Raw genomic sequence first — 27,929 nt, forward strand, 5'->3', positions numbered from 1 at the left:
CTCCGTCGCCTGACTGTCAACTTAGCTTTTGGAGGGCCAGGCATCTGGATCCTTCTTCGATGCGGTCCGCAAAAACCAGCCACCCGATACATTTCCACAGTCACCAGGTCCCTCCTCTTCCCTCTGCAAAAGGAAAAGAAAAATAATCCCAGAGGCAGCCACAGCACCAGCAATAAGCATCCTGAGAGGAGATGCCAACCTCTTCCACGACACCGTCAGCCTCACAAACACCGTGGCATTCTGCTTGCCCGCTCCACGCCTATTCCGGAGTCGGAGACTGCGGTGATAGTTATTCACAGCACCTTAAGAGACCAAGAAACACAACATTACCACTTCGCTTCTGCCAAACCGCCACACCATCAACTCCTATCTTCTGTCTTCCCACGGACTCCGGGCTCTGCTGCAGACCCAGAGAGTCAGCAAAGCCCTGACCCGACCTACACCGGGGGCCTGCTGCAAGCCGCAAAGGCTCCAGGGACACGGCGGTACCCTGCGCAATGTGGGGGCAATTGAACAGGTGCCTCACAGCCTGAAAGAGGTTATACCTTATGGCCCTGCTGCTTTCCTGTGAAATGTGAAAACTCCATCTATGGCTGCAGACAAGATGCTCACCTGGTCCCTGCGTAGTAATCTCATCTGCCCAATTTAGAAAAATTCTATTGGTGTCTTACCCGGGATACGGCAAAGCCGGTGGAAAAAAAAAAACCTCCCCAAGAAAGGTCCATCTTCAATACACTCAGGGATTCCACGAAAATACGCCGTGCCTGGAAAAGAGAAAACTATACCCTTAAACCATCTCGCTGCCCCTGAAACACTCGCTACAACGTGACTGTCCTGAAAAACCACAAGGAAGAGAAGCAGCATATGAGACTGCTCTCTACTCTACATGCTGCCAGACCTCACCTGGTCCTCAAGGTCTTACCACCTCCAGCTTCTTACCTGCGATTCTCTAAGTAGGATAACATCTCCGCCCCAGGAGCTGAGCCAGCTCCAAAGCTGCAATCGACTGAAGGACCGGCAGAGCTCCGACCCTGGAGACGCCCGGCAGCAGAATGAGCTGCCCCAGCAGAGGCTGTGGGTTATATACCCCGGGCCCCGCCCACCGCCCTTCCCACCAGCACCTGGGAAAGGGGCCCGGCTGACCTCCAGAAGCCATAGAGCCTGCCAGAGAAGCGGCCTTTTCTCACAGGCCTGAAAAGTACAGCATGCAAAACACCAAAACGGAGAAAGCGACCCTTAGAGGAAGTGACAACACGTCCTCTTTTATTACAGCTACATCAATTGCGTCAGCAAGAGGGCCCGGTAGGTAAGTAAACTTAATTAAACTTTTGCAGGGCGTAGGCAGAAAGAGAAAGACGTCATCCTGGCCTATGCAGGCAAGTAGATCATTAGGCCCGATAACCACGTTTTTAAAAGAAAACACCATGTCTTCCGATCCCTTGTAAAAGAAAACCCACAATGTTAGCGCGGCCACACGTCACTTCTATCGAGACCCCGCGTATTACCCGACTTCTGCCAGAACTACGTTCTGGCTAGGACCGACGGACAGAGTGCAAGCAGAGGCTCGTGCACCGCCTGTAATACAGCAGCTGAGAAAGAGCCGATGCTCTAGGCTGACGCTCTCCTCAGCCGAGTCCGCTCCGGCGCCTTAACCGTCATTGCTGTCGCAGTTTATGCTGGGCATTAAACCAAGTGACAGATGCTCTCTGTTAACTTCTCTCCTGAGGAAGGAAAGAACGTGAGGGAGACTTAGGAACTGAAAGAGAAACTGAACTCTTTCATCATGAACCATAAACAGAAAAGTAATACCCAGGAGAGACAACAATAACAGGAAAAAAATAAAATAGATAAAATATACATACAAGCCAGTATCAGGCTACCAGGATGCCCATCGCTTCACCGGCAGGCACGGGCAAAGTCCGAGACTGGACACAGCAACGGATTGGAACCGGATTCTGGATCTGGTTGCATAAATGCATGGATCAGGATCAAACCCTGTTGGACAGAGGAGTCCTCGGACACCAGCCGCTGAAGCAAAGGTACCGACCCCTTCGATCCCTCCGCTTTTATACTGAGCGTGATGACGATGGGATGCGATACCCCATCAGTCAGGTTCGGGTCACCGGTCCTGTCTACTCTTCACGATGGGTGCGACCGCTCTATGCTTTTCCGCTTCCGACCCTCCAACAGGGCATATATAAAAGTGAGCTGAGCTACACTGTTACAGCAATAAGTATAAGCAAGAGCCTCTCCGCACGGCATCCCTTCGCATTAAGTGTAAATACGAGGTCTTGGCGCTCTGAAGGCAGATACTACCTGAAAAATACATCATTATCTTCAGACAGTTCAGTTGGTTGGAAGAGACTTACCTGAAAAGTAAAATGACTGAGAACAACACTGGTTCTATCGTACCTCAGACCTGCACATGGCTACGTAACCTCATATGCACATTAAAAAAGAAGTGGCCAAATGTATTTATGGAGCCACCGGTCACATCTTCGCTTTATTACCTCGTGCCAAGCCACCTTTGTACCGCACTCCTGTCGGCTCCCCCGCATCGCCCTGTCCATCTCATCTCTCTGCATCAGAAAAAACACACCAATATCAAACATTACCCTAATGCGGTGCAGTACCTTAATTCCAAAGGTCTTGTTTCTACTTAGGAACCCTGTTCACCTAAGTCCAACTAAATTCACCTAAGTCCAACTGCCATCCAAAAAACAAAAGTAAGCCCAGAAAATTAAACCCCACAGAAAGCAGCCTTACCATCTTTGAGATACTGTCTCCTTCACTAACCGTGAACACCCTCTCTAAATTAGCTCCGCTTATGCCAGCGCCCGCTAATGAAACACCCGTCCACACAGCCTCCGGAGACCTAATCGATTCGAAACGACTACGCAACCTTTGCCTGGGTCTAGGCAGATCCTCATATTCACTACAGACTCTCATCGTGATTCTGACTACCCTGGACACTACGCACCCGGGCAGGGCAGCCCCAAGCCAAACACACACAGTCGTAGACCAACACTATGAAGAAACACCATGAAAGACACGCCTGAAAAGATGAGAGAAAACTCTCAGCAAGAAGAATGACGCTGGGACCAAAGTCACCATCGGGCAAGAAGACCTGCCGGACTGCGGTGGCGATGATGTGAAGAGGCTCTTCAGAACCCCCGAAATAAAATGTAGGACTTCACGGTCCCTGATGAGAAGGGATTGTTGAGCCCAACAAGATGTATGCGCAGGAAGCCTGGCTTCAAGACCTAAGAACGTAACGATGCAGGGAAGAAATCCCAGTCACGGAAGTGGGTCGTCCAGAAACTTCCGAGACACAAGACCGATGCACTCTTTAAGATGCTAACACAAGAAGAGCAGCAGCCGAATAGTGCTATGCCCACAGATCCGAGCATTCGAGACCCTAAGGACAATGCTCGAGTCCTCACACCACGGTCGTTGAGCTTAAAGATGACTTTGAGACCCAAGAAAGGGCTAAGACGCAGAACACAGACCACACAAACGACACGACAACACACACAGGCTGGAACTGCCCTGCCCGGGACGCGCTAGCGTCACACTGAACAGTAAGCCACATCCTGTACCTTCCCAAATATGACTGTGCCCTGGGACAGCCCTCCTCACTACACTAACGTCAAAGACCCCATTTTGCAATTGTCCACCTCAGCCCCTCTCCGGCACCTGACTCTCTACTTAACTTTTGGATGCCCGGGCAGCATCCAAATCCTTCCTCGATGCAGTCCACAAAAACCAGCCATCCGATATATTCCTGCGGTCACCAGCTTCCTCCTCTCCCTCTCTAAAAGGAAAAAAAAAAATCCCACAAAAGCAGCCACAACACAAGCAGTAAGCATCCTGAGAGAAGACGCCTCCTCCACAAGACCGTCCGCCTCCTGAAAGCCGTACTCTGCACGCTGTGGGGGAAGGCGACAAGCGGTCCCACACCCTGAAAGACATTATACCTTACATCCCTCTTCCTTTCCTGAGAAATCCAAGAACTCCATCTACAGCTGCAGACAAGATGCTCACCCAGTCCCTGCAAAGTGATCTCATCATCTGCCTGATTGAGACAAGTGCTATCGTTATCTTACCTGGGATGCAACAAAACCCGTGGAAAAAAGAAACCAAATAAAATTCCATCTTCAATACAGTCAGGGCTTCCAGGAAAACACGCCGCACCTGGAATAAAGAAAACCATACCGTTAAACCATCCCGCCACCTCTGAACGCTCACTACAACGTGACTGACCTGAAAAACCACAAGGAAGAGAAGCCGCATACGAGACCGCTCTCTACTCTACATGCTGCCAGACCTCACCTGGTCCTCAAGGTCTTACCACCTCCAGCTTCTTACCTGCAATTCTCTAAGTGGGATAACATCTCCGCCCCAGGAGCTGAGCCAGCTCCAAAGCTGCAATCGACTGAAGGACCGGCGGAGCTGCGACCCTGGAGACGCCTGGCAGCGGAATGAGCTGCCCCAGCAGAGGCCCTGGTTCCTGCACCCCGGGCCCTGCCCACCCCCCTTCCCACCATCGCCGCGGAAAGGGGCCGGCCGACCAGCAGAAGGCATAAAGTCTGCCAGAGGAGCGGCTGCGCCTTTTCTCACATGCTTGAAGATTACAGCATGCAAAACGACAAAACAGAGAAAGCAGCCCTTACGGGAAACGACAATACATGCTCTTTTACTACAGCTACGTCACTTGTGTCAGCAACGGGACCCGGTAGAGAAGTAAACTTAAACTTTTGCAGGGCGTAGATAGAAAGAGATACATGTCACGCTAACCTACAGAGGAAAGTAGATCATTAAGCGCAATAACAATATTTTTATCAAGACTCAACATGCTTTAGCTTCCTTGTAAAAGAAACCCCACAATGGGTCATACAGCACTTCTAGCGAGACCACGCATATTACCCGACTGCTGCCACAACTGTGTTCTGGCTAGGACCGACGGACAGAGTGCAAGCAGAGGCTCGTGCGCCGCCTGTAATACAGCGGCTGAGAAAGAGCCGATGCTCTAGGCTGCCGCTCTCCTCAGCCGAGTCCGCTCCTGCGCCCTAACCGTCGTTGCTGTTGCAGTTTAGGCCGGGCATTAAAACAGGCAACAGATGCTCCCTTTTAACTTTTTTCTGCACGGGAGAAAAGAATGAGAGGGATTTATCAATTGAAAAAGAAAGTGTACTGTAATGAAATGTTAACAGAAAAATAATACCAACAAAAGACAACAGTAACAAGACAACGAGGAAATATGTATAATATATACACAACACAGTATCAAGCTCCCAGGATGACCATCGCTTCACTGGCAGGCATGGGGAAAGTCTGATACTGGAGTCAGGAACGGATGGAAACTGGAGGCCAGATTGGTTGCACAAATGCATGAATCGCGATGCAAGGATGACAACGAGACAGAGGAGTCCTCAGACGCTGGATGTTGAAGGAAAGGTACCGACCCCTTTGATCTCTCTAGCTTTTATACTGAGCGTGATGAGGATGGGATGGAATACCCCGTCACTCGGATTCGGGTCACCGGTCCTGACCGCTCTTCACTGCGGGTGCGACCCCTCTATGCTCTTCCGCTTCCGACCCTCCAACATTGTGCGTACAGTTACCTGACACAAGTTGTTACAGCAATAAGTATAAGCAAGAGCCTCTCCGCATAGCATTCCTTGGCATTAAGTGTAAATATAAGGTCTTAGCACTCTGGAAGCTGATACTACCTGAAAAAGACATCACTATCTTCAGAGAGTTCGGTTAGTTAGAAGAGACTTACCCGAACAGTAAAATTACTGAAGGGATAATTGGCTCTGTTGTACCTCAGACCAGCACATTCGCACATGGCTACGCAACCTCACATTCACATGGAACAAAAAGTACCCAGTTGTATTCATCGAGGTGCCAGTCACATCTTCCCTCTAATACCACATGCTGAGCCACCTCTGTACAGCGCTCCTCTCGGCTCCCCTGCGTCACCCTGCACATCTTGTCTCTCCGCATCTACAAAGAGAGAAAAAATAAGTCAAACATTACGCTGATGCAGATCGATAGCTTAATTCCAAAGGTCTTGTTTCTACTGCAGAACACTGTTCAATTAGATCCAACTACAGCCTGCCACCAAAACAAAAAAAGAAGTAAGCCCACAAACATTACACCCCACACAAAGCAGCCTGAACATCTTTGAGATATTATCTCCTTCACTATCCATAAACAGCCTCTCTGACTTGGCTCTGCTTATGCCAACACCCACTAATGAAACACCCATGCACCCAACCTACTGAGAGCTAATCAATTCCAGATGACTACGCAACCTTTGCCTCAGTCTCGACAGATCCACATATTAACTATAGACTCTCATCACTATTCTGCCTGCCCTGGACTCTGCACACCCGGGCAGGGGGGCTCCAAGCCAGACACACACACACAATCACAGACCAAGACTACACAGAACGCTAAAAACAACGCACCTCAAGGATGAGAGAAAACTCTCAGCAAGAAGGATGACACCCGGACAGAAGTCACCGTCGGGCAAGAAGACCTGGAGACGGTGGTGGTGATGTGAAGAGGCTCTATGGAAGCCCCTGAAACAAAGCGTAGAACTTCATCATCTGTGATAAGGAGGGACTGTCAAGACCGATAAGATATACACACAGGAAGACTGGCTTCAAGACCTAAGAACGTAATGACATAGGGAAGAAGTCCCAGTCATGGAAGTGGGCCATCCGGAAGCTTCCGAGACGCAAGAACGATGCATGCTTTAAGATTCTAACGCAAGAAGAGTGGCAGCCGAATGGTGCTGTGCCCATGGGTGCGGGTGTTCGAGACCCTAGGGAGGGCACCTGAGGCACCATGCCGTGCTCCTGGAGCTTAAAGACAACCTTGAGACCCGAGAAAGGTCTAAGACACAGAACACACGAAAGACACGACAACACGCACAGGCTGGAACCGCCCTGCCCGGGAATGCCAAACAGTAAGCCACGTCCCTTACATGCCTAAAGGAGACTGCGCTCCCGGACAAACCTCTCCCCTATGCCAACTTCAAAAACACATTTTTTCAATTCTCAACCTCGTCCCCTCTCGGGTGCCAGTCTCTCAACTTAGCTTGTGGAGGGCCAGGGGTCCAAATCCATCCTTGAGGCAGTCCACAGAAAACAGACATCCAATACGTTCCTGTGGTCACCAGGTTCCTCCTGTGCCTCTGCAAAAGAAAAAGAAAAACCATAATCCTCAAAGCAGCCACAGTACCAGCAATAAGCACCCTGAGAGGAGATGCTCACCTCCTCCACAACACCCTCAGCCTCATGAATGCCAAGGCATTCTGCTTGCCTGCTCATTGTCGACTCTGGAGCCTGTGCTACACAGTGATTCACGGCACCTAAGAGACCAAGAAGCACAACATTAGCACTGCGCTTCTGCCAAAACACCAGTCCCGTGCCCCAGCTCGATGATATCCAGCTCGCCTCAAATGCTAGAGACTAGAACAGACCAGGCTCCGTTGACACCCAAACCCAACTGCAGAACCTGTCCAAGAAAAAAAATCGTTAACCCACCTCCCTTTTCCTAACCATCCCCCAGTGCCAAAACTTGAGAAAGCCTCTCTCTTATCCCTGAGCTGTCAGGGAAGGAGCCCCACTTCTTCCCCACAGCTCCCGCACTCTATTTGCTGGCCCGAACCCCCGGCATCAGACGCTCCTCAGGAGCCGCTCTTCCCAGCCCCTCCCTTAATTCTGCCATTATCTCCTATCTTCTGTCTTCCCACGGACTCCGGGCTCTGCTACAGACCCACAGAGTCAGCGAAGCCCTGATCCAACCTACACCAGGAGCCTGCCACAAGCCACAAAGGCTCCAGGGACACTGCGGAACACTGCGCACTGTGGGGGAAGGCAATGAGCTGCCCCACACCCTGAAAGACGTTATACCTTACATCCCTGCTGCTTTCTTGAGACAAGATGCTCACCCAGTCCCTGCAAAGTAATCTCATGATCTGCCCAATTGAGACAAATGTTACCGGCATCTTACCTGGGATACAGCAAAACCAGTGAAAAAAAAAACCACCAAGGAAGTTCCATCTTCAATACAGACAGGGATTCCAGAAAAATGGCCGTGCCTGAAGAGAGAAAACCATACCTTTAAACCATCTCACCACCCCGAAATGCTCATTACAACATGACTCACCTGAAAAACCACGAGGATGAAAAGTAGCATACAAGGCTGCTCTCTACTGTATGTGCTGCCAGACCTCACCTGGTCCTCAAGGTCTTACCACCTCCAGCTTCTTACCTGTGGTTCTCCAAACGGGATAACATCTCCACCCAAGGAGCTGAGCGGCCTCCAAAGCTGCAGTTGACTGAAGGACTGGCGGAGCTCCGACCCTGGAGACGCCTGGCGGCAGAATGAGCTGCCCCAGCAGAGACTGTGGGTTATATACCCCGGGCCCTGCCCACCATCCCCTGGGAAAGGGGCCAGGCTGACCTCCACAAGGCATAGAGTCTGCCAGAGGAGCGGCTGCTCCTTTCCTCACAGGCCTGAAAATTACAGTGTGCAAAACACCAACTCAGAGAAAGCGACCCTTAGAGGAAATGACAATACGTGCTCTTTTATTACAAGTACATCACTTGTGTAAGAAACAGGGCCCGGTAGGTAAGTAAACTTAACTAAACTTTTGCAGGGTGTAGACAGAAAGAGAAAGACATCATCCTAACCTAAATAGGCAAGATGATCATTCAGCACAACAACAATATGTTTATCAAGACTCAATGTGCTTTAGTTTCCTCTTAAAAGAAACCCCACGAATCATACAGCATTTCTAGCAAGACGATGCATATAACCCGACTTGTGCCAGAACTACGTTCTGGATCGAATCGACAGACCAAGCAGAGGCTTGTACTCAGCCTGTAATGCAGCGGCTGAGAAAGAACCGAGGCTTGGGGCCGCCGCTCTCCTCGGACGAGTCTGCTCCGGGGCCCTGTCCGTCATTGCTGTTGTGCCTTAGGCCGTGCAGTAAAACAAGTGACACGTGCTCCCTTTTAACTTCTCTCCTGATGCAGAGGAGAACAAGAGAGAGACTTAGGGACTGAAAGATAAACTGAGCTATAATGAAATCTTAACAGCAAAATAATACCAAGAAAAGGCACGGTAAAAAGAAAACATTAGATATATACAGGACATACACAATCCGATATGGAGCTCCCAGGATGACCGCTGCTTCACCCGCTGGCACAGGGAAAGTCCGGGACCAGACTCTGTGACAGACAGGAACCAGATTCCAGATCTGGTTGCATAAATGCACGGATCGAGGTCAAAGCACAATGAACAGACAGGAGTCCTCGAAGGCCAGACGACAGGTACCGACCCCTTCGATGCCTCCGCTTTTATACTGATCGTGATGAGGATGGGATGCGATACCCGATCGGTCAGATTCGGGTCACCGGTCCTGTCTTCTCTTCACCGTGGGTGCGACCACTCTATGCTTTTCTGCTTCCGACCCTCCGACAGGGCATATATGAAAGTTAGCTGTGCTGTGCTGTTATAGGAATAAGTATAAGCAAGAGGCTCTCTGCACAGCATCCCTTCGCATTCAGTGCAAATACAAGGTCTTGGCACTCTAAAGGTGGATACTACCTGAAAAATACGTCATTATTTTCAGACAGTTCAGTTAGTTGGAAGAGACTTACCTGAAAAGTAAAGTGACTGAAAACAACACTGGTTCTGTTGAACCTCAGTCCAGCACATTAGCACATGGCTATGCAAACTCACGTTTACATGAATAAAAGAAGTACCCAATTGTATTCATGGAGCCGCCGGTCACATCTTCCCTTTATTACCTCGTGCCAAGCCACCTTCGTACCGCACTCCTCACAGGTCCCCTGCGTCGCCCTGCCCATCTCATCTCTCTGCATCTGGAAAAAAGCAACACACCAATATCAAACATTACCCTGATGCAGAGAAGTAGCTTAATTCCAAAGGTCTTCTTTCTACTTAGGAACCCTGTTCACATAAGTCCAACTACAGCCTGTCATCCAAAAAAGAGAAGCCTGCAAACATTACACCCCACGCAAAGCAGGCTTACCGTCTTTGAGATACTGTCCCCTTCGCTAGCCGCAAACACCCTCTCCGACTTGGCTCCGCTTATGCCAGCGCCCGCTAATGAAACACCCGTCCACGCAGCCTCTCGAGAGCTAATTGATTAGAGACGACTGAGCAACCTTTGCCTGGGTCTAGGCAGATCCTCATATTCACTACAGACTCTCATCGTGATTCTGCCTACCCTGTACGCTACGCGCCTGGGCAGGGCAGCCCCGAGTCAAACGCACACAGACTGACGCTACACAGAACACTACGAACACGCCTCAAGGATGAGAGAAAACTCCCAGCAAGAAGGATGACGCCGGGACCAAAGTCACCGTCGGGCAAGACAGCCCGCAGCACTGTGCTGGTGACGATGTGAAGAGGCTCCACAGAACCCCTTGAAACGAAGCGTAGAACTTCACAGTTCCTGAGAAGGGACTGTCGAGCCTGACAAGATGGACGTGCAGGAAGCCTAGCTTCAAGACCTAAAAACATAATGACGCAGGGAAGAAGCCCCAGTCGCTAAAGTGGGCCATCCGGAAAGTTCCAAGATGCAAGACCGATGCATGCTTTAAGATGCTAATGCAAGAAGAGAGGCAGACGGTTGGTGCTACGTCCACGGCTGCAGGTGTTCGACACCATAAGGATGGCACCTGATACACATTCCGTGCTCCTGAAGCTTAAAGATGATCTCGAGACCCAAAAAAAGGTCCAGGATGCAAGACACAGACAACACATACGACACAACAACGCACACAGGCTGGAACTGCCCTGCCCAGGATGCGCTAACATCACACCGAACAGTAAGCCACATCCTTTACCTTCCCAAATATGACTGTGCCCCGGGACAGCCCTCGCCACTATGCTAACATCAAAGACCCCATTTTGCAATTGTCCACCTCCGCCGCTCTACAGCACCAGACTGTCAACTAAGCTTTCGGAGGGACGGGCATCTGAATCCTTCCTGCGCACTGCACTTCTGCCAAACCACCAGTCCCGTGCCCCGCCTCGATACTATCCGTCTCGCCTCAAATGCCAGAGCCTAGAACACACCAGGCTCCAATGACACACAAACCCATCTGCAAAACCTGTCCGAGAAAGACTTGTGAACCCGCCTCCCTTTCCTAGCCATGCCCTGGTGCCAAAACTTTAGAAAGCCTCTCTCTTCTCCTGAGCCATCCGGGAAGTAGCCCCACTTCTACCCCACAGCTCCCACCCTTTATTTGCCATCCTGAACACCCGGCATCAGACCCTCCTCTGGAGTGGCTCTTCTCAGCTCCTCCCTGCGTTCCGCCATCATCTCTTATCTTCTGTCTTCCCATGGACTCTGGGCTCTGCTACAGACCCACAGAGTCAGCGAAACCCTGATCCGACCTACACCGGGGGCCTGCTGCAAGCCGCAAATGCTCCAGGGACACGGCGGTACCTTGCGCACCGTGGGGGAAGGCGACGACGCGCCCCACACCCTGCAAGACATTACACCTTATGTCCCTGCTGCTTTCTTGAGACAAGATGCTCACCCAGTCTCTGCAAAGTAATCTCATCATCTGCCTCATTGAGACAAATGTTATCGGCATTTTACCGAGGATATGGCAAAACCAGTGAAAAAAGAAACAGCAAGAAAGTTCCATCTTCAATAGAGCCAGGGATTCCAGAAAAGTGGCTGTGCCTGGAAGACAGAAGACAGTACCCTTAAACCATCTCACCACCCCCAAACCGCTCATTACAACGTGACTCACCTGAAAAACCACAAGAAAGAAGCAGCACACGAGGCCGCTCTCTACTCTACGTGCTACCAAACCTCACCTGGTCCTCAAGGTCTTACCACCTCCAGCTTCCTACCTGCTATTCTCTAAATGGGATAACATCTCCATCCCAGTAGCTGAGCCACCTCCAAAGATGGGAGCGATGGAAGGACTGGCAGAGCTGTGACCCTGGAGAAGCCCGGCAGCTGAATGAGCTGCCCCAGCAGAGGCTGTGGGTTATATACCCCGGGCCCCGCCCACCGCCCTTCCCACCAGCACCTGGGAAAGGGGCCCGGCTGACCTCCAGAAGCCATAGAGCCTGCCAGAGAAGCAGCCTTTCCTCACAGGCCTGAAAAGTACAGCATGCAAAACACCAAAACGGAGAAGGCGACCCTTAGAGGAAGTGACAATACGTGTTCTTTTGTTACAACTACATCGATTGCATCAGCAACGGGGCCCGGTAGGTAAGTAAACTTAATTAAACTTTTGCAGGGCGTAGGCAGAAAGAGAAAGACGTCATCCTAGCCTATGCAGGCAAGTAGATCATTAGGCCCGATACCCGTGTTTTTAATCAAGACGCAATGTCCTTTTGTTTCCTTCATAAAGAAAACCCAAAATACTGGGGGGGGGGGGGGGGGGCCGCAATATTTCACTTCTAACCAGACCCCGCGTATTACTTGACTTCTGCCAGAATTATGTTCTGGATAGGAATGACAGACAGAGCACAAGCAGAGGCTTGTATGCCACCTGTAATGCGGCAGCTGAGAAAGAACCGACCCTTCCAACCGCCGCTTTCCTTGTCCGAGTCCACTCCGGTGCCCTATCTGTCATTCCTGTCATGGATTACGCTGTGCATTAAACCAAGTGACAGATGCACTCTTTTAACTTCTCTCTTGAGGGCGACTTAGGAACTGAAAAAGAAACTGAACTCTAATGAAATATAAACAGAAAAGTAGTACCAAGGAAAAACAATAACAGTAAAACAGTAGCACAGAGAAAATATATACACACAACCCAGTATGGAGCTCCCAGGATAACCATCGCTTCGCTGGCAGGCATGGGGAAAGTCCAGGACCCGACCTCACAACTGATGGGAACCAGATTCCAGATCTGGTTGCATAAATGCACGATCGGGATCAAAGGATGCCGAACAGACAGAGGAGTCCTCGGATGCCAGCCATCGAAGGAAAGGTGCCAACCCCTTTGATCCCTCCGCTTTTATACTGACCATGATGATGATGGGATGCAATACCGTGTTGGTCAGATTCAGATCACCGATCCCGTCCGTTCTTCACTGTGGGTGCCACCCCTCTACGTTTTTCTGCTTCCGATGGGGTGTACGTAAAAGTCAGCTGAGCTGCGCTGTTATAGCAATAAGTATAAGGCAAGAGCCACTCTGCATGGTATGCCTTCACATTAAGTGTAAATATAAGGTCTTGGTGCTCTGGAAGTGGACACTACCTGAAAAACATGTCATTATTTTCAGACAGTTCAGTTAGTTGGAAGAGACTTACCTGAAAAGTAAAGTGACTGAAAACAACACTGGTTCTGTTGAACCTCAGTCCAGCACATTAGCACATGGCTACGCAAGCTCACATGCACATGAATAAAAGTACCCAATTGTATTCATGGAGCTGCCAGTCACATCTTCCCTTTATTACCTCGTGCCAAGCCACCTTCGTACCGCACTCCTCACAGGTCCCCTGCGTCGCCCTGCCCATCTCATCTCTCTGCATCTGGAAAAAAGCAACACACCAATATCAAACATTACCCTAATGCGGAGCAGTAGCTTAATTCCAAAGGTCTTCTTTCTACTTAGGAACCCTGTTCACATAAGTCCAACTACAGCCTGTCATCCAAAAAAGAGAAACCTGCAAACATTACACCCCACGCAAAGCAGGCTTACCGTCTTTGAGATACTGTCCCCTTCGCTAGCCGCAAACACCCTCTCTGACTTGGCTCCGCTTGTGCCAGCGCCCGCTAATGTAACACTCGTCCACGCAGGCTCTCGAGAGCTAATTGATTAGAGACGACTGAGCAACCTTTGCCTGGGTCTAGGCAGATCCTCATATTCACTACAGACTCTCATCGTGATTCTGCCTACCCTGTACGCTACGCGCCTGGGCAGGGCAGCCCCGAGCCAAACGCACACAGACTGACGCTACACAGAACACTATGAATGACACGCCTCAAAGGATGAGAGAAAACTCCCAGCAAGAAGGATGACGCCGGGACCAAAGTCACCGTCGGGCAAGACAGCCCGCGGCACTGTGTTGGTGACGATGTGAAGAGGCTCCACAGAACCCCTTGAAACGAAGTGTAGAACTTCACAGTTCCTGAGAAGGGACTGTCGAGCCTGACAAGATGGACGTGCAGGAAGCCTAGCTTCAAGACCTAAGAACGTAACGACGCAGGGAAGAAGCCCCAGTCGCTAAAGTGGACCGTCCAGAAAGTTCCAAGACGCAAGACTGATGCGCGCCTTAAGCTTCTAATGCAACAAGAGAGGCAGACGGTTGGTGCTATGCCCATGGGTGCAGGCGTTTGACACCATAATGATGGCACCTGATGCACATCCCGTGCTCCTGAAGCTTAAAGATGATCTCGAGATCCAAGAAAAGGTCTAGGATGCAAAACATAGACAACACAATCGACATGGCAACACACACAGGCTGGAACTGCCCTGCCCAGGATGTCTTAACGTAACACTGGACAGTAAGGTACATCCTTGACCTGCCCAAAGGAGACTGGGCCCCGGGACAGCCCTCCCTGCTATGCTAACATCAAAGACCCCATTACACAATTGTCAGCCTCCGCCCCTCTCCGGTGCTGGTCTCTCAACTTAGCTTTTGGAGGGCTAGCATCTGATTCCATCCTTGACGTAGTCCACAAAACACAACTAGGGTCACGGGCATACTTCTCTTCCTCTGCAAAAGGAAAAGAAAAAGTCATCGCAAAAACAGTCACAACACCAGCAATAACCGTCCTGAGAGGAGATGACGACCTCCTCCACAAAACCCCTCGAGCCTCCTGAACGCTGGTGCGGTCTGATTGCTTTCTCCGCACCGATTCCAGAGTCGGATGCTGCAATGACAGTTATTCACGGCACCTAAGACACCAAGAAACACAACATTAGCACTGCACTTCTGCCAAACCACCAGCCCTGTGCTCTACCTTGATACTATCCGGCTCACCTCAAATGCCAGACCCTAGAACAGACCAGACACCATCGACAACCAAACTGAATGACAAAGCTTGTCCAAGAAAAACACATGAACCCGCCTCCCTTTCCTAGCCATCCCCTAATGCCAAAACTTTACAAACTCCGTCCCTTCTCCTGAACCGTCAAGGAAGAAGCCCTATTGCTTCCCCACAACTCCTGCCCCTTATTTTCCAACCGCTCCTCAGGACCTGCTCTTCTGAGCCCTGCCCTGTGTTTGGCAGACATCTCCTGTCTTCTGCCTTCACAGAGACTCCGGGCTCTGCTACAGACCTGGAAAACTAGGAAAACTGTTACAGACCCTACCGGTAACCTCCCGCAAACCGCAAAAGCTTCAGAGCCCCTGTGATACCCTACACGCTCTGGAGGAAAATGGTGAGCCATCCCTGCTGTTATGACCCTGCTGCTTTCTCAAAACAAGTAAACTTGATATATGGATACATACAAGACAGTCACGCTAAATCCTGCTCTAATATCTCATAACGCATCCGATTGAGACTAATGAAAGCAACAACATAGCGTATATCAAAATTAGAAAGAAGTATAAAATTTTATATTCAATGAAATCAGAAATCACAATAAAACACACCACCTGCCATAAGCAAAAAAAGGACACATACTATTAAACCATGTAAACAAACTAAATGCTCCCTATAAAACTAAAGATACAGGAGCAAAAATAAAAAACCAAACATACAACTCCACTTTCTATGGCAACCACCCTTACATCAAAAAGTCTTACCTCTGATATCTTACCTATACTACTTTAAACACTAACACAAGCCTTCCCAAAAAACCGCACAAGATCCAAAACAACACTTAAGAAACTTCTGACCGTGGAAAAAACCAGCAGCAGAATGAGTTCCTGGCCTGAAGCTGTGGCTCATATACCCCGGGCCCCGCCTGCGGCCCTCAGGCCCTGCCCACCATCTTTCCCACAATCCCCTGGGTAAAGGGTGGGGCTAACCCCCAGAAGTATAAAAGCAGCTGAAGGTGCAGTAGGTGTTGTTATTTGCTTTAAGTTTACCAACTACAAAATAGTGAAGAGTGACCCTTGCTAGAAAAACCATTATCTGCTCCTCCTCTGCAACTACATCTATAGCATCAATGATATGTCCAGGTAAGCAATTAAATTATTTTTTACAGGATGTAGATAGGAAAAAAATAAACGTCAGACTAATCTCTGTAGCAAAGTAGTTCATTCAATGCAATGATAACATTATCATTTCAATTTAGGTACTTAAGTGTCCTTCAAAAAGGAAAAAAATACAAACCCAAACACGATATATTATTATGGGGTCATTCCTTATTTCTAGCGAGACCACGTGCACTACTGAACTTCTGCCAGAAGCCCTTTGTGGATGGGATGAGTAACAAAACAGAATCAGATTCTGTAAGAAAACTTTCTCCAAAACACATTCCTCTGTGAAATACGGTATTTACTGTAAATTGCTGGCAACTTAAAGTCATGTTGATAATCTCTCTTTGACTTTTTACTCAACAGCGCTACTTGAGTCCCAAAACACAGAAAGCAACAAAAAAGCATGGAAATACAAGTCACGTGTTTCCTGAACCTCCATAAAGCACCCTAATTAACATCTAAGTAGCTAGAAGGAAAAACAAATTGTAAAAGGCAGCAAAAATCATCATAGTGGACATATGGATAGAAGTAGATGAAGGCTAAGAGGAGATCTGAGACTATGGTAGACATCTTTAGGAAACCCAATACAAAGTAGAAAAATATTATACCACAGAAACCAAACACAAGGCTCTAGAGCACATAGATGACTTTGGAAAAGGTTCTCGCAGAACAAGACGCGTTATCGCATAGATTAGAGAGGTCCTGAAGGAGCCAGAGAAACTAAACATATCTTGGGATGCGATGAGATCAACAGGGCATCGAGCAAAGTACGATTGTCCTCAGGGGACCGACTTCAGGCGCACCAAAAGCAAGAAAGAACAGGAAGACTGATGGCATTAACCGTTGCAAACTTGAGAAAGGATCAGAGGGGAAAAAAGGGGTGCAAGATGTGCTCCAGAGCTAAAATGATGTTCTGGCACTTAAGGGATTGTCGTGGTTTTGTCCAGATTAGCCAATCAGAAAACCAGATAGCCCTTCCCCCCTCCCTCCTCAGAGAGGAGAGGAAGAGTTAATGACATTTATGAGTTTAGAAGAACAACGTTATGAGTTTAGAAGAACAACGTTATGAGTTTAGAAGAACAACGTTATGAGTTTAGAAGAACAACGTTATGAGTTTAGAAGAACATCTGTCCTCTTTAGATGTCGGCCATTGAAGAAAAAGCGACCCAGAACCCCCTTTCCCCTTTGATCCCTCAAATTTATACTGAGCGTGATGCAGATAGGATGGAATACTCTGTTGGTCAGTTTTGGGTCACCTGTCCCATCTGCTTCTTCCTGCAGGTGTGACCCCTCTACGCTTCTCCGCTTCTGAACCTCTAATGGGGCAAGCAGCGAAGCTAGCTGACCTTGGTTGTTATAGCAATAAGTCTAAGCAAGAACCTTTGTGCATACGGTTCCTTGGTATAATCAGGACTTATCACTCTGAGAGTAAAGAGTTACTGAACAATATGGTGTTAATTTCAGACTTTAGCCAGTTAGAAGAGACCCAGCTAAAAAGTAAAATTACAAATCGGAAAATTGGTTCTGTTTTACCTCAAACCAGGACAGGGATGTCTTAAGATAGCTCAGCGATGGTAGTGGACGAGTCCCCGCCTGAGAGACCGAATAAGCCTCACAGATAACAAGACAGAACTCTGAAGGGAATTTTGACAAAGTACAGATGACGTCAGGGGACAGAATAAAGGCATCCTAAGCATCAAAGAAGAAGTTAAGGGCGCTCTGGAGAGCACAAAAAGAACAAAATCAAAAGGGAGCTGAAGACTGCCGTGGAGTATAAGAAAGGACTCGGAAGACGAGGCTTTAAAAAGCGCAGGCGTTCTGAGGGGGTAGGGTAGGAAAAAAAGGCTCGGACACGCAGCAAGGCTTTAGGAGCCTCAGGAAGAGGTACGGACAAACTACAGACGAAGGAGTGAGAGCGGAACTCCATGGAGACGCCCTCGATGGTAGAGAGAAAGATGAAGGCGCGCCACGCAGCAAAGAAGCACGGGAGGCTCTGATGGAACAAGAGAGACAGAAAGGGAGATAAAATGCTATGAGGAGCTGTGGAGTTCCAGAAAGGTCTCGGGAGGCTTGGTGAGGGTGAAAAAAGGGGCATTGAGGGGTGCTGATAGACAAAAGAAGGCTGGGCGGAGGACTAGGAGGAACTCGGATGATCGTCTGAGGGGAGTACGCATGTTCCTGGGTGGCTGGAGACGAAATACGGGAATCCTAGGTAGCACAGAGAAACAAATGAGTGCACTACATCTCAAAGACGGACCCACCTAAAATGCTACGAGATGCATGCCGGTCGCCAGGAAACTCCCGAGGGGCATCGTGACCGGGAGAAGAAAAGTCCCGACGGAGCCGGAGAGACAGAAAAGCGACAGGGAACGTGATGATTAAATCTGGAGGGGATCCAGACTGAGTAAACGTTGCCTCGGAGGCCAGGGAACTAATAGCTGCACGGCTATAAGGAGGAGAGGACAGAAGAACAGCGTTGGGTGTTGAAGAACAGCCGAGAAGACCCTCCTGGCGACCCGTGACATTCAGACTGGAAGCCCTTGCTTCCTAAACTCTAGTGAGGCCCCACCTCGAGTACTGCCTTCAGTTTTGGCCCCTCACTACAAGAAGGGCAGTGAGGTGTTGGAGCGTGTCCTGAGAAGGGCCACAAAGCTGGTGAGGGGGCCGGAGGGCAAACCTTATGAAGAACGACTGAGGGAGCTGGGGTTGTTTAGCCTGGAGAAGAGGAGGCTGAGGGGAGACCTTATCACCCTCTACAACTACCTGAAAGGAAGTTGTAGAGAGATGGGGGCTGACCTCCTCTCCCTGGTGACAAGTGATAGGATGAGAGGAAATGGGTTCAAGTTACGTCAGGGGAGGTTTAGATTGGGTATTAGGAAATATTTTTTCACTGAAAGGGTTATTAAACATTGGAATAGGCTGGCCAGGGAGGTGGTGGATTCACCATCCCTGGAGGTGTTTAAAAAAAGGGTAGATACGGCACTTAGGGATATGGTTTAGAGGTGGTTTTGGTCAGGGTAGGTTAATGTTTGGACTTGATCTTCAAGGTTGCTTCCAACCTCAGCCATTCTATGATTCTATATTGCAGCCCAAGGCTCCACAGGTCTAGGTAGTTACGCTAAGCAAAACTTCGGTGTGTGACACTGTGTCACATATACGGACTTGGGAAGTCTTCCGAGGAAAGGAGAGGGGTGCGCGAAGTCCGCAACAAAGCTGAATATGTGCTAACCGTAACCCTGGAGGCATCTATAGCTGTTGTGACATGATGAGAAGGGTTCTGAATGGGCCACAGGGACGGCAGAAGGTACAGGGACATGAGGAGGAAAGTGTAGGGGGGCGGTGGAACGGAGTGCAGAGGTCCTCAGGAGGCTGGGGACGAAATGGAAGCATCCTAGAAGGCACAGAGGGTGATAACAGGGCTCCGAGGCACAAACAGAGCTGAGGACGGGTTTCTGAGACAAAAAGCTCAGACATTAATTTTTTTTCTTATTTTCTTAATTCCTGTCACTTCTAAAATTTTAAGAATAGAAATGGCAAACTCAAAACACTTAGAAAGAAAATCAAAAAAACAGAGGGCACGAAGGAAAGACAAGAAACAATTAAAAAGAAAGACAGCAAAGGTGGTAAGTGTAAACGGAAAATCTTAAAAGCGTCTGTGATTAAAGGAGCAAGGAAACGAATTACAGAGTAACAATGGCAAACTAAATCGGAGATGTAGAAACAAAAATTAAAAAGCAACAGCGTTAAGGAAAGACAACAAATAATTTTAAAATGACAGCAAAGAGAACAAAAGTATACATAGCAAGAATACTGAAAGAGCAGTAGCCGGTAGAGTAAATAAAGAGAAATATTACAAATTAGGGACGGCGAACAAAGACAGATGTAGAAAGACAATTTTAAATGCAACAGCAGGAAGGAAAGACCATAAAGACAACAAACAAGACAAAAAAAACCCAAAACTTAAGAAGTGATGGGGATTGGGGAAACAAAACAAAATGATTAGGAAACACGGACGGCAAACTGCAATGGAGATGTAGAAAGAAAACTTTAAAAAGCCTCTGCACTAAAGAAATAAGAAAACATTTAAAAATATACCCAGTGCACCAGATAAAAATAGACAAAAAGAACCTTTTAAAAGCAAGACTGACAGAAAGAAAGGAAAATTAAAAACATAGCAAGAGCAAAATAAATAAAAAAGTGTAAACGGAACGGAGTACCAGACCAATACAGAAGAAACCAAAATTGGTACTGGCAGATTCATAAAAGCAGACACAGAATTTTTAAAGCGAGGGGGTAAGACAAAGACAAGAAAAATAACAAGGCGAGGATGGCAAACTGGATAAAAGTTGATAGAAAGAAAATTAAAAAAAAAAATTAAGAAAACAGGGGGAAAAAAAAAAACATAGGATCAACAAACAAAGAAATAAAGACAATGAAACAAAATTGGAAAAGTAACTAAGTAGAGGACAGGCAAGAAGCATTAAAAAACACAGACAGGGATCTGGGTAAATGGAGACACAGAAAAAAGATTTGGAAAGCAAGGGAGTGCTGGCAATACAGGTAGGTAGGAAGTTAAATAGCAGGAGCTGGAGTCGGACCAACAGCCATAGGACACTGGAAGAGGGATGCGGGGTGGAGCAGAGGGAGTCCCTGGAAATAGAGACAGGTTGCTGGGTAGAGGGAGACCTACAAAAGCAATTTTCACAAGCAACAGCGAAGAAGGCAGTGGGGGAAGAATGAAATAAGAGCGGGTGGGGAGCTGGAAATGCAGAGGCACAGAAAGGAAATGGAGAAGAGGAGAAAGAACATGCTGGCATTAAGCAGAGGAGCAAAAAGCTTTGGGGAGCCAGAAGCCGGGACAAGCAAGGCGGCAGGCAGAGATCAGAAGAGGCATGGCAGGGAAAGGCCTGGACATGCACAAGAGGGCACATGACTCACCGCAGCTCCTGGCATGTGTGGGAGACCTTCGTTGCTCACAGGCTTCTCTCTCTGCCCCTTTGTCCTCCATGGTGCGGGCGGCCTGATGACCCTTGCCCACCTAGGAGCGGGCAGGGGGTGCCTCGATGCTCTTGTCCCATGAGGCTCACACGCGCAGCCGATGAAGGCAGCGAGCTCCCGGCGCTCTGTGCTGGTGGTGCCCTCCGTCAGGGATGGCTGGGAGGGATCCTTCCTCGCTGTGAGGACCGTCCGTTCCTGGCTGGAGGCACCTGCCTGTCAGAACCCCCTTCGTTTGACTCCTCAGCCAGCGCTGGCAGGCAGCTGTGCCCAGGCAGCCCCCTCCCCAGCTAGAAATCCTCAACACAGCAGGCCCACCTGCAGCCTTTTTAAGCCCTTGGCCCAGCCCATGCTCACCTCATGGGTCCCACCTGGGCTGCCTCAGCCCCAGCTGGAGCCCATTGGGAACAGGGGCCATTGCCAAAGCCCCATGGCACATCACCCCCTCCCCTGAGCCTGTCCCAGCCAGCCAGTCCTGCACCCTGGGGGCAGCAAATGCTGCCAGGGGCACAGAGGAGGCAGGAAGTGTTTCTTCCTGCATGTGCCCAAGAAATCCCGGCAGCAACTTGGCTACGAGGCTCAGTGCCCAAAGGCGACAGGACAGCGGGAGAAAAGGGAAGGAAAAAGCAGGAGGAAGAACAGAGGGACATAGGGAAGGGGGGTGTGACAGGAAGGCAGGAAAGGGGATGCCACCAACAAGAGCTGAGAGAGGAGAGGGGAGACACTGTGCAAAAAAGCCCAGGGACAGAGAGATGGAAGGACAAAGGAGAGAGACGGGGAGCAGGAGAGAGAGGCGGAAGGGACCAGCAGGACAAGACGACAGAGACGAGACAAAGGAGCGGGGGAAACGTAACATCATGAAGAAATAAAAAAGAGAAACAGGGACCCCGACAGAAGTACACATTGAAAGAAAACTTCGAAAAACAACAGGGCACAAGAAACATAAGCAAAAACTAACCAAGAGATGTAGAAAAAAACATGAAAAAAAGTGACAGGGTGCAGGACAGAGAGCGAAGAATGGGGAATTATAGACAGGGAAATAGTTAGAAGGAGATGTAGACACAAAATTTTGAAAGGCGCAGGATACAAGAATCATACCCAAGACTTAAAAGATAGGTACTCAGGACTGCACAGAAAGAGAGGGAGGAAGACAATTATGAAAAGCGACAGGGTACAAGAAACGTGAGAAAGAAATTAAAATTTATTTGGGGAGACAGAGGGAAAGGTAGCAAGAATAATTGAAAACTAACTGGGATCAAGAAACATAAGTATCAGAAAGAAAGAGATGGAAAGTAAGAAATTAAGTTTCAAAAGAGATCGGGTACAAGAAACTTAGTCAAGCGTGAAAAGACAAGGCCAGGGAGTGTAGTAGAAGTCATCTGTGGTGGATTGACCTCGGCTGGCCCCTGGGTACCCACCCAGCCACTCTGTCTCTGCCCTTCCTCAACGAGACAAGGGGAGAAATTAACATCAAAAAGCCTGTACGTTGAGCAACAGACTCAGTTTGGGGAAATCCATTTAATTTATTGCCAATCGCATAATGAGAAACAAAAACTAATTTAAAAAACACCTTCCCACCACCCCTCTCTTTTTGTCTGGGATCATCTTCACTGACGAACTTCTCTACATCGTAACCCCGGACAACGCAGGGTGACAGGGAGTCAGGGCTGTGGTCGGTTCATCTCGCATTGTCTCTGCCGCTCCCTCCTCCTTGCCCTCTTTTTCTGCTCCAACAGCGGGGCCTCCAGGGGTTGCAGGGGACTCTCTGCTCCGCTCCCGGCCAGTGTTGCTGACCGCAGTGGTGTTTGACCAGCGGCAGGTCCCTCTCTGAGCTGGCTGTGCCCAACATGGGGGGAGCTTCTGGTGTCTTCTCACAGAACCCACCCCTGCAGCCCCTGCCCCCGCAAAGACCTTGTCACGTAAACCCAATACAACAGCCATCTGCTCCAGGGCAGAGAAGCGGGGGCGGCAGGGAACAGGCAAAGGGAGCCACAGGGGAAAGAAAACAGCCATGGGCTACAGACCAGACAGAAGAAAGCGAGAGGGAGCCAGACAGAGAGAGAACCATGAAGACAAAAATTGGCTATGGGACAGATCTTTCAATATGATAACATAGTTTCTATAATATAGCAGATGGAGGTTTTTATTTTGAACTCCTTTTTATATACATATACTCAAATTTTACAATAGGTATGAAAATGAGAAAGTCTTTTATTTCAATGCCTCATGCCCATATATACAGGTTTTATTCTATTTTTAAACACACATTCCCCCCATGAATTTTCAGGCATTTTTGGACTGTGAACTGCCTCTTTTGGGGGGAACCCTGTGTGACACTCCACACCCCCCGAAAAGGTCTTCTCTTGACTTAGAAATACCAGCTGGAGTACAATTACAGCCTGACATCAAAAAAAAAAATACACAAACATCACACCCCACACAAAGCAGCCTTAACATCTTGGAGATGCAGTCTGCTTCACTACTGCTGAACAGCATGTCCCACATAGCTCTGCTCCTCCCAAAAAAAAAACCCCTTAATTAAAGAGCTGCCCACACCACCTGCTGATGGCTACTTGATGGGAGTTGACTGTACCACCTTTGCCTCAGCAGTATCATTAGATCAACGTATTACCCATAGACTCTTGCTGCTGTTCCGCCTACCCCTGACTCTACAGCCCCAGGCAGTGCAGCTCCACGCCAAACACACCCACGTGCAGCCCAACACCACACAGCACTAGAGACAACGTGACTCCGAGACGAGAGAAAACTCTCCACAAGAAGAATGACTTTCAGACAAGAGATGCTGTCGGGCAAGAAGACCGACAGGGCCGCAGCGCTGACGCGACCAGGCTCTATGGCCAAGCCATAAAAGAGTCAAATGTAACGGACCATTCCAAGAAGTTCCTGTCAAAACGGAGATGACGTATGTGCAGGAAGCATAGCTTCAAGACCTGAGAATGTAAGGATGCAGGGAAGAAATCCCAGTGCGTAACAGTAGGTGGCTAGAACTGCTAGGGCTCAGAAAAGACAGTTGCTCAGGCAGCTGGCAACAACGCTGCAGAAGAGGACCGTCTGGAGACTTCTGAGAGGCAAGTCCGATCAGCGCTTTAAAATTGTTCGGCAGGACAAGAAGCGCCCAGTGGGTGCTTTGCCAATTAGCCAAAAAAAAAAAAAAAAACAAAAAACACCAACCAAACACCAGCACAAAAACAACACCACAAAACCACAAAAATGACACACCACACAAAGTGATTCTCAAACTGAAAAGATGTATGCGCAGGAATCCTGGCTTCAAGACCTAAGATCTTAAGAATGCAGGGAAGAAGACCCAGTCACTGAAAATGGATGCCTAGAGAACAGAGCGCATTTAGAAAAACACACACACAGGGACTCAAGAAAGGTAGCAGTGCACGTGACAGCGCTTCAGCAGATTGCACGGCCACGTACCCCGGGTTATTTACTGCCTAGGGGCCAGGGTCAGACGAGCTGTCAGGGAGACCCTCCCCTTGAGTCACGAGGCTCGGAAAGGACCCCCTTGCTTTCTAAACTCCTTCTCCGAGAGGAGTCTAGGTGCGGCTGGATCCCATCCTTGCCCCGGCCTTGGGCAACCCTTTCCCTCTAAAGGATTGTATCTGCGCCATCAACCCGTTCTATCACTCAGCTAAGATTGCAAAGCCCTGCTTGCTATTAGTCACTTACCCAGATTCTGCTGCGGCAAGGCATCTCTCAACCTCGAGGAGCAGAACCTTACGTGAGCGTCCCCGCTCAAGCGCAGGAGGTGGCGAACAGGCCGCTGCCGGGCAGGAAGGCTCCAAGGGCTCTTGTCCTGTCCGCTATTTGTAGAGGAAGCTAATTGACTTGTAGTCATATCAGCCTGGGAAAAAAATAACTCAGTCCCCAGTCCAGGCGGTGTGTTGACTCTGTTGACTGCGGGGAGGAGAGAAAAGGGGGTTGGGGGGGTGAGGGGGTGGGAAACGGCGGGGAGGAGGGCACCGCACCACCACACCGGTCAGACAAAGAACAACCAATTCAAGAATTCACAACACAGAGCAGTACAATCCCAGACAGTCTAAAACAACAGTCGAAACAATGACAGACCAATACAATGCAAGACATAACACAACACGGGGCAGCACGAGGCAATACGCAGCCAAATTAAGAACAACCCATCAACACGCCCACGATACAGCGCAGTCCTCCGACAGAATGTTTCATGTGACCGTCAAAACAACGATGGGGCAATGCAATGCAATGCCTAACAATCCAGGACGCAACGATGGAACACACAACCCAAGAACTCATTCAGAAACTCACAATACAGTGCAGTCCAATCCCAGACAAGCTCAAATAACAAGCAAGACAACAACGTCGGGGCAATACAAGGCAAGACAAAGTTACACAGGGCAGTACAACGCCATACACCATCAAATAAAGAACAGCCAAGGAAAGAATTCACAGTACAGTGCCATACAATGCCAGACTCTCTCTCAGATGGCAGTCGAGACAACGACAGAGCGACACATCGCAAGGCGTAACACGATATGGGGCATTACAAGACACTGCACGGTCAAAGAAACAAGAACCTATTAAAGAAGTCACAATACAGTGCAGTCCTGGTACAGAACGTCTATAAAATGACCGTCTAGACAATGACAAGGCACTACAACGCAAGACAAAACACGATACAGGGCACTACAAGGCAAAACACACTCACATCAACAACCACCCCATAAAAAAATACCACAAAACAGTGCACCACCCTGCCACAATATATCACGTGGCACTCAGGACAATTCCATGGCAATACAATGCCAAACGTAACAAAGCCCAGGGCAGTACAATGCAACACAGAATGAAAGAAAGAACAACCTGGCAAAACCCCAACACACAGGGCAGTACCATCCCACAGGGCGTCAGGTGGCGGTCGAGACAGTTACAGGACAACAGAGTCCGAGACGTAACGTTACACAGCGCAGTACAGTGATACAGTCAGTCAAATAAATAACCCACAAAGGGACCCACAATACTGTGCCTTCCAACGCCAACAGAGGTCAGACAGCAGGCAAGATACCGACAGAGCAATACAACGCACAACGTAAGACAACAGAGGACGGTCTAATGCTCAGACGCATCAGATGGCAGTCAAAACAATGACGCGGCAATACAATTCGAGACCCAACACAAAGGCGGTAGCACGGCAATACACGGTGGTCAAAGAAAGAGCACCCGGTAAAACCCCCACGATACAGATGGCTACTATCCCAGAGCGTCCACAAAGACAGTGAGGAGAACGACGGGGCAATGCAACGCAAGACAGAACACCATACAGGGCACTACAAGGCAATACGCAGACAAATAAAGAACAAACGTTTAAAAAACCCGCAAGACAGAGCGGCACATACCGGAACGGATCAGACGGTCGTCAGGGCGATTACAGGGCAATACAATGCAAGACAAAACACAACACGGGGCAGGACGAGGAAAGAGGTAGTCAAATAATGAACGGCCCATCAAAAACCCACACACGAGTGCGCTGCAATCCCCGTCGCAGATGGCACTCGATAAAGTGACTGAGCAACAGAATCCAAGACATAACATTATAGGGGGCGGTAGAATGCAATCTGCAGTCAAACAGGGAACAACCCATTAGAAAACTGAGGAGAAAGCGCGCTCTAATGATAGAAAATATCAGATATCATTCGAGACGCGTCCAGAGCAATACAATGCAAGACCTAACAGTATACCGGGCACTACAATGCGATACACGGTGAAATACAAAGAAAATGATTCTAGAACTGCATACAAAACTGACGAGACAGCGCGCTGCAATGAGAGGACATATCAGATATCAATCAAGACGGGTCCAGAGCAATACAATGCAAGACCTAACAGTATACCGGGCACTACAATCCGATACACGGTGAAATACAAAGAAAACGATTCTAGAACTGCATACAAAACTGACGAGACAGCACGCTTCAATGAGAGGACATATCAGATATCAATCAAGACGGGTCCAGAGCAATACAACGCAAGACCTAACACTATACCGGGCACTACAATCCGATACACGGTGAAATACAAAGAAAACGAGTCCAGAACTGCACAGTCTTGAGAATTTTGTAACACAATGGCTGAAATGACAATCCAAACAATGACAGGGTAATCCAACACCAGACATAGCACTATACGGGTCAGCACAAGCCAATACCCGCTCAAATAAACAGCAAACAATTCTAGGACTGCACGGGATTGGGAATTGTTTAACGAATACACAGTTCGATAAAGAACAGCCAATTTTTGGACTGCAGTGGACTGTGAAAGTTTTCAACACAAAGTCTAAAGTCACAAACCCGACAATGACAGGACAATACAATGCGAGACAGCATAACAGCGTACATGGCAGTACAATGCAATACACCGTCAAATAAAAAACAGCTGATGAAGGAAGTGACAAGACGGTGGCCTACAACGGCAGAAAAGATCAGATGACAGTCAAGACAACAACAGAGCCATACAACGCAAGACGTGACACCACACGGGGCCGGACAAGGCAATATGCGGTTGTGGCGGGCAGAGCGATTCACTTCACTCCTAAGAGAGAAGGAAACATTTAGAAACACACACACGCAGGGATTCAACAAAGGTAGCAGTGCACGTGACAGCGCTTCAGCAGATTGCACGGCCACGTACCCCGGGCTATTTACTGCCTAGGGGCCAGGGTCAGACGAGCTGTCAGGGAGACCCTCCCCTT

Source organism: Larus michahellis, chromosome 8, assembly GCF_964199755.1.
Source record: "Larus michahellis chromosome 8, bLarMic1.1, whole genome shotgun sequence".
Taxonomy (NCBI): domain Eukaryota; kingdom Metazoa; phylum Chordata; class Aves; order Charadriiformes; family Laridae; genus Larus; species Larus michahellis.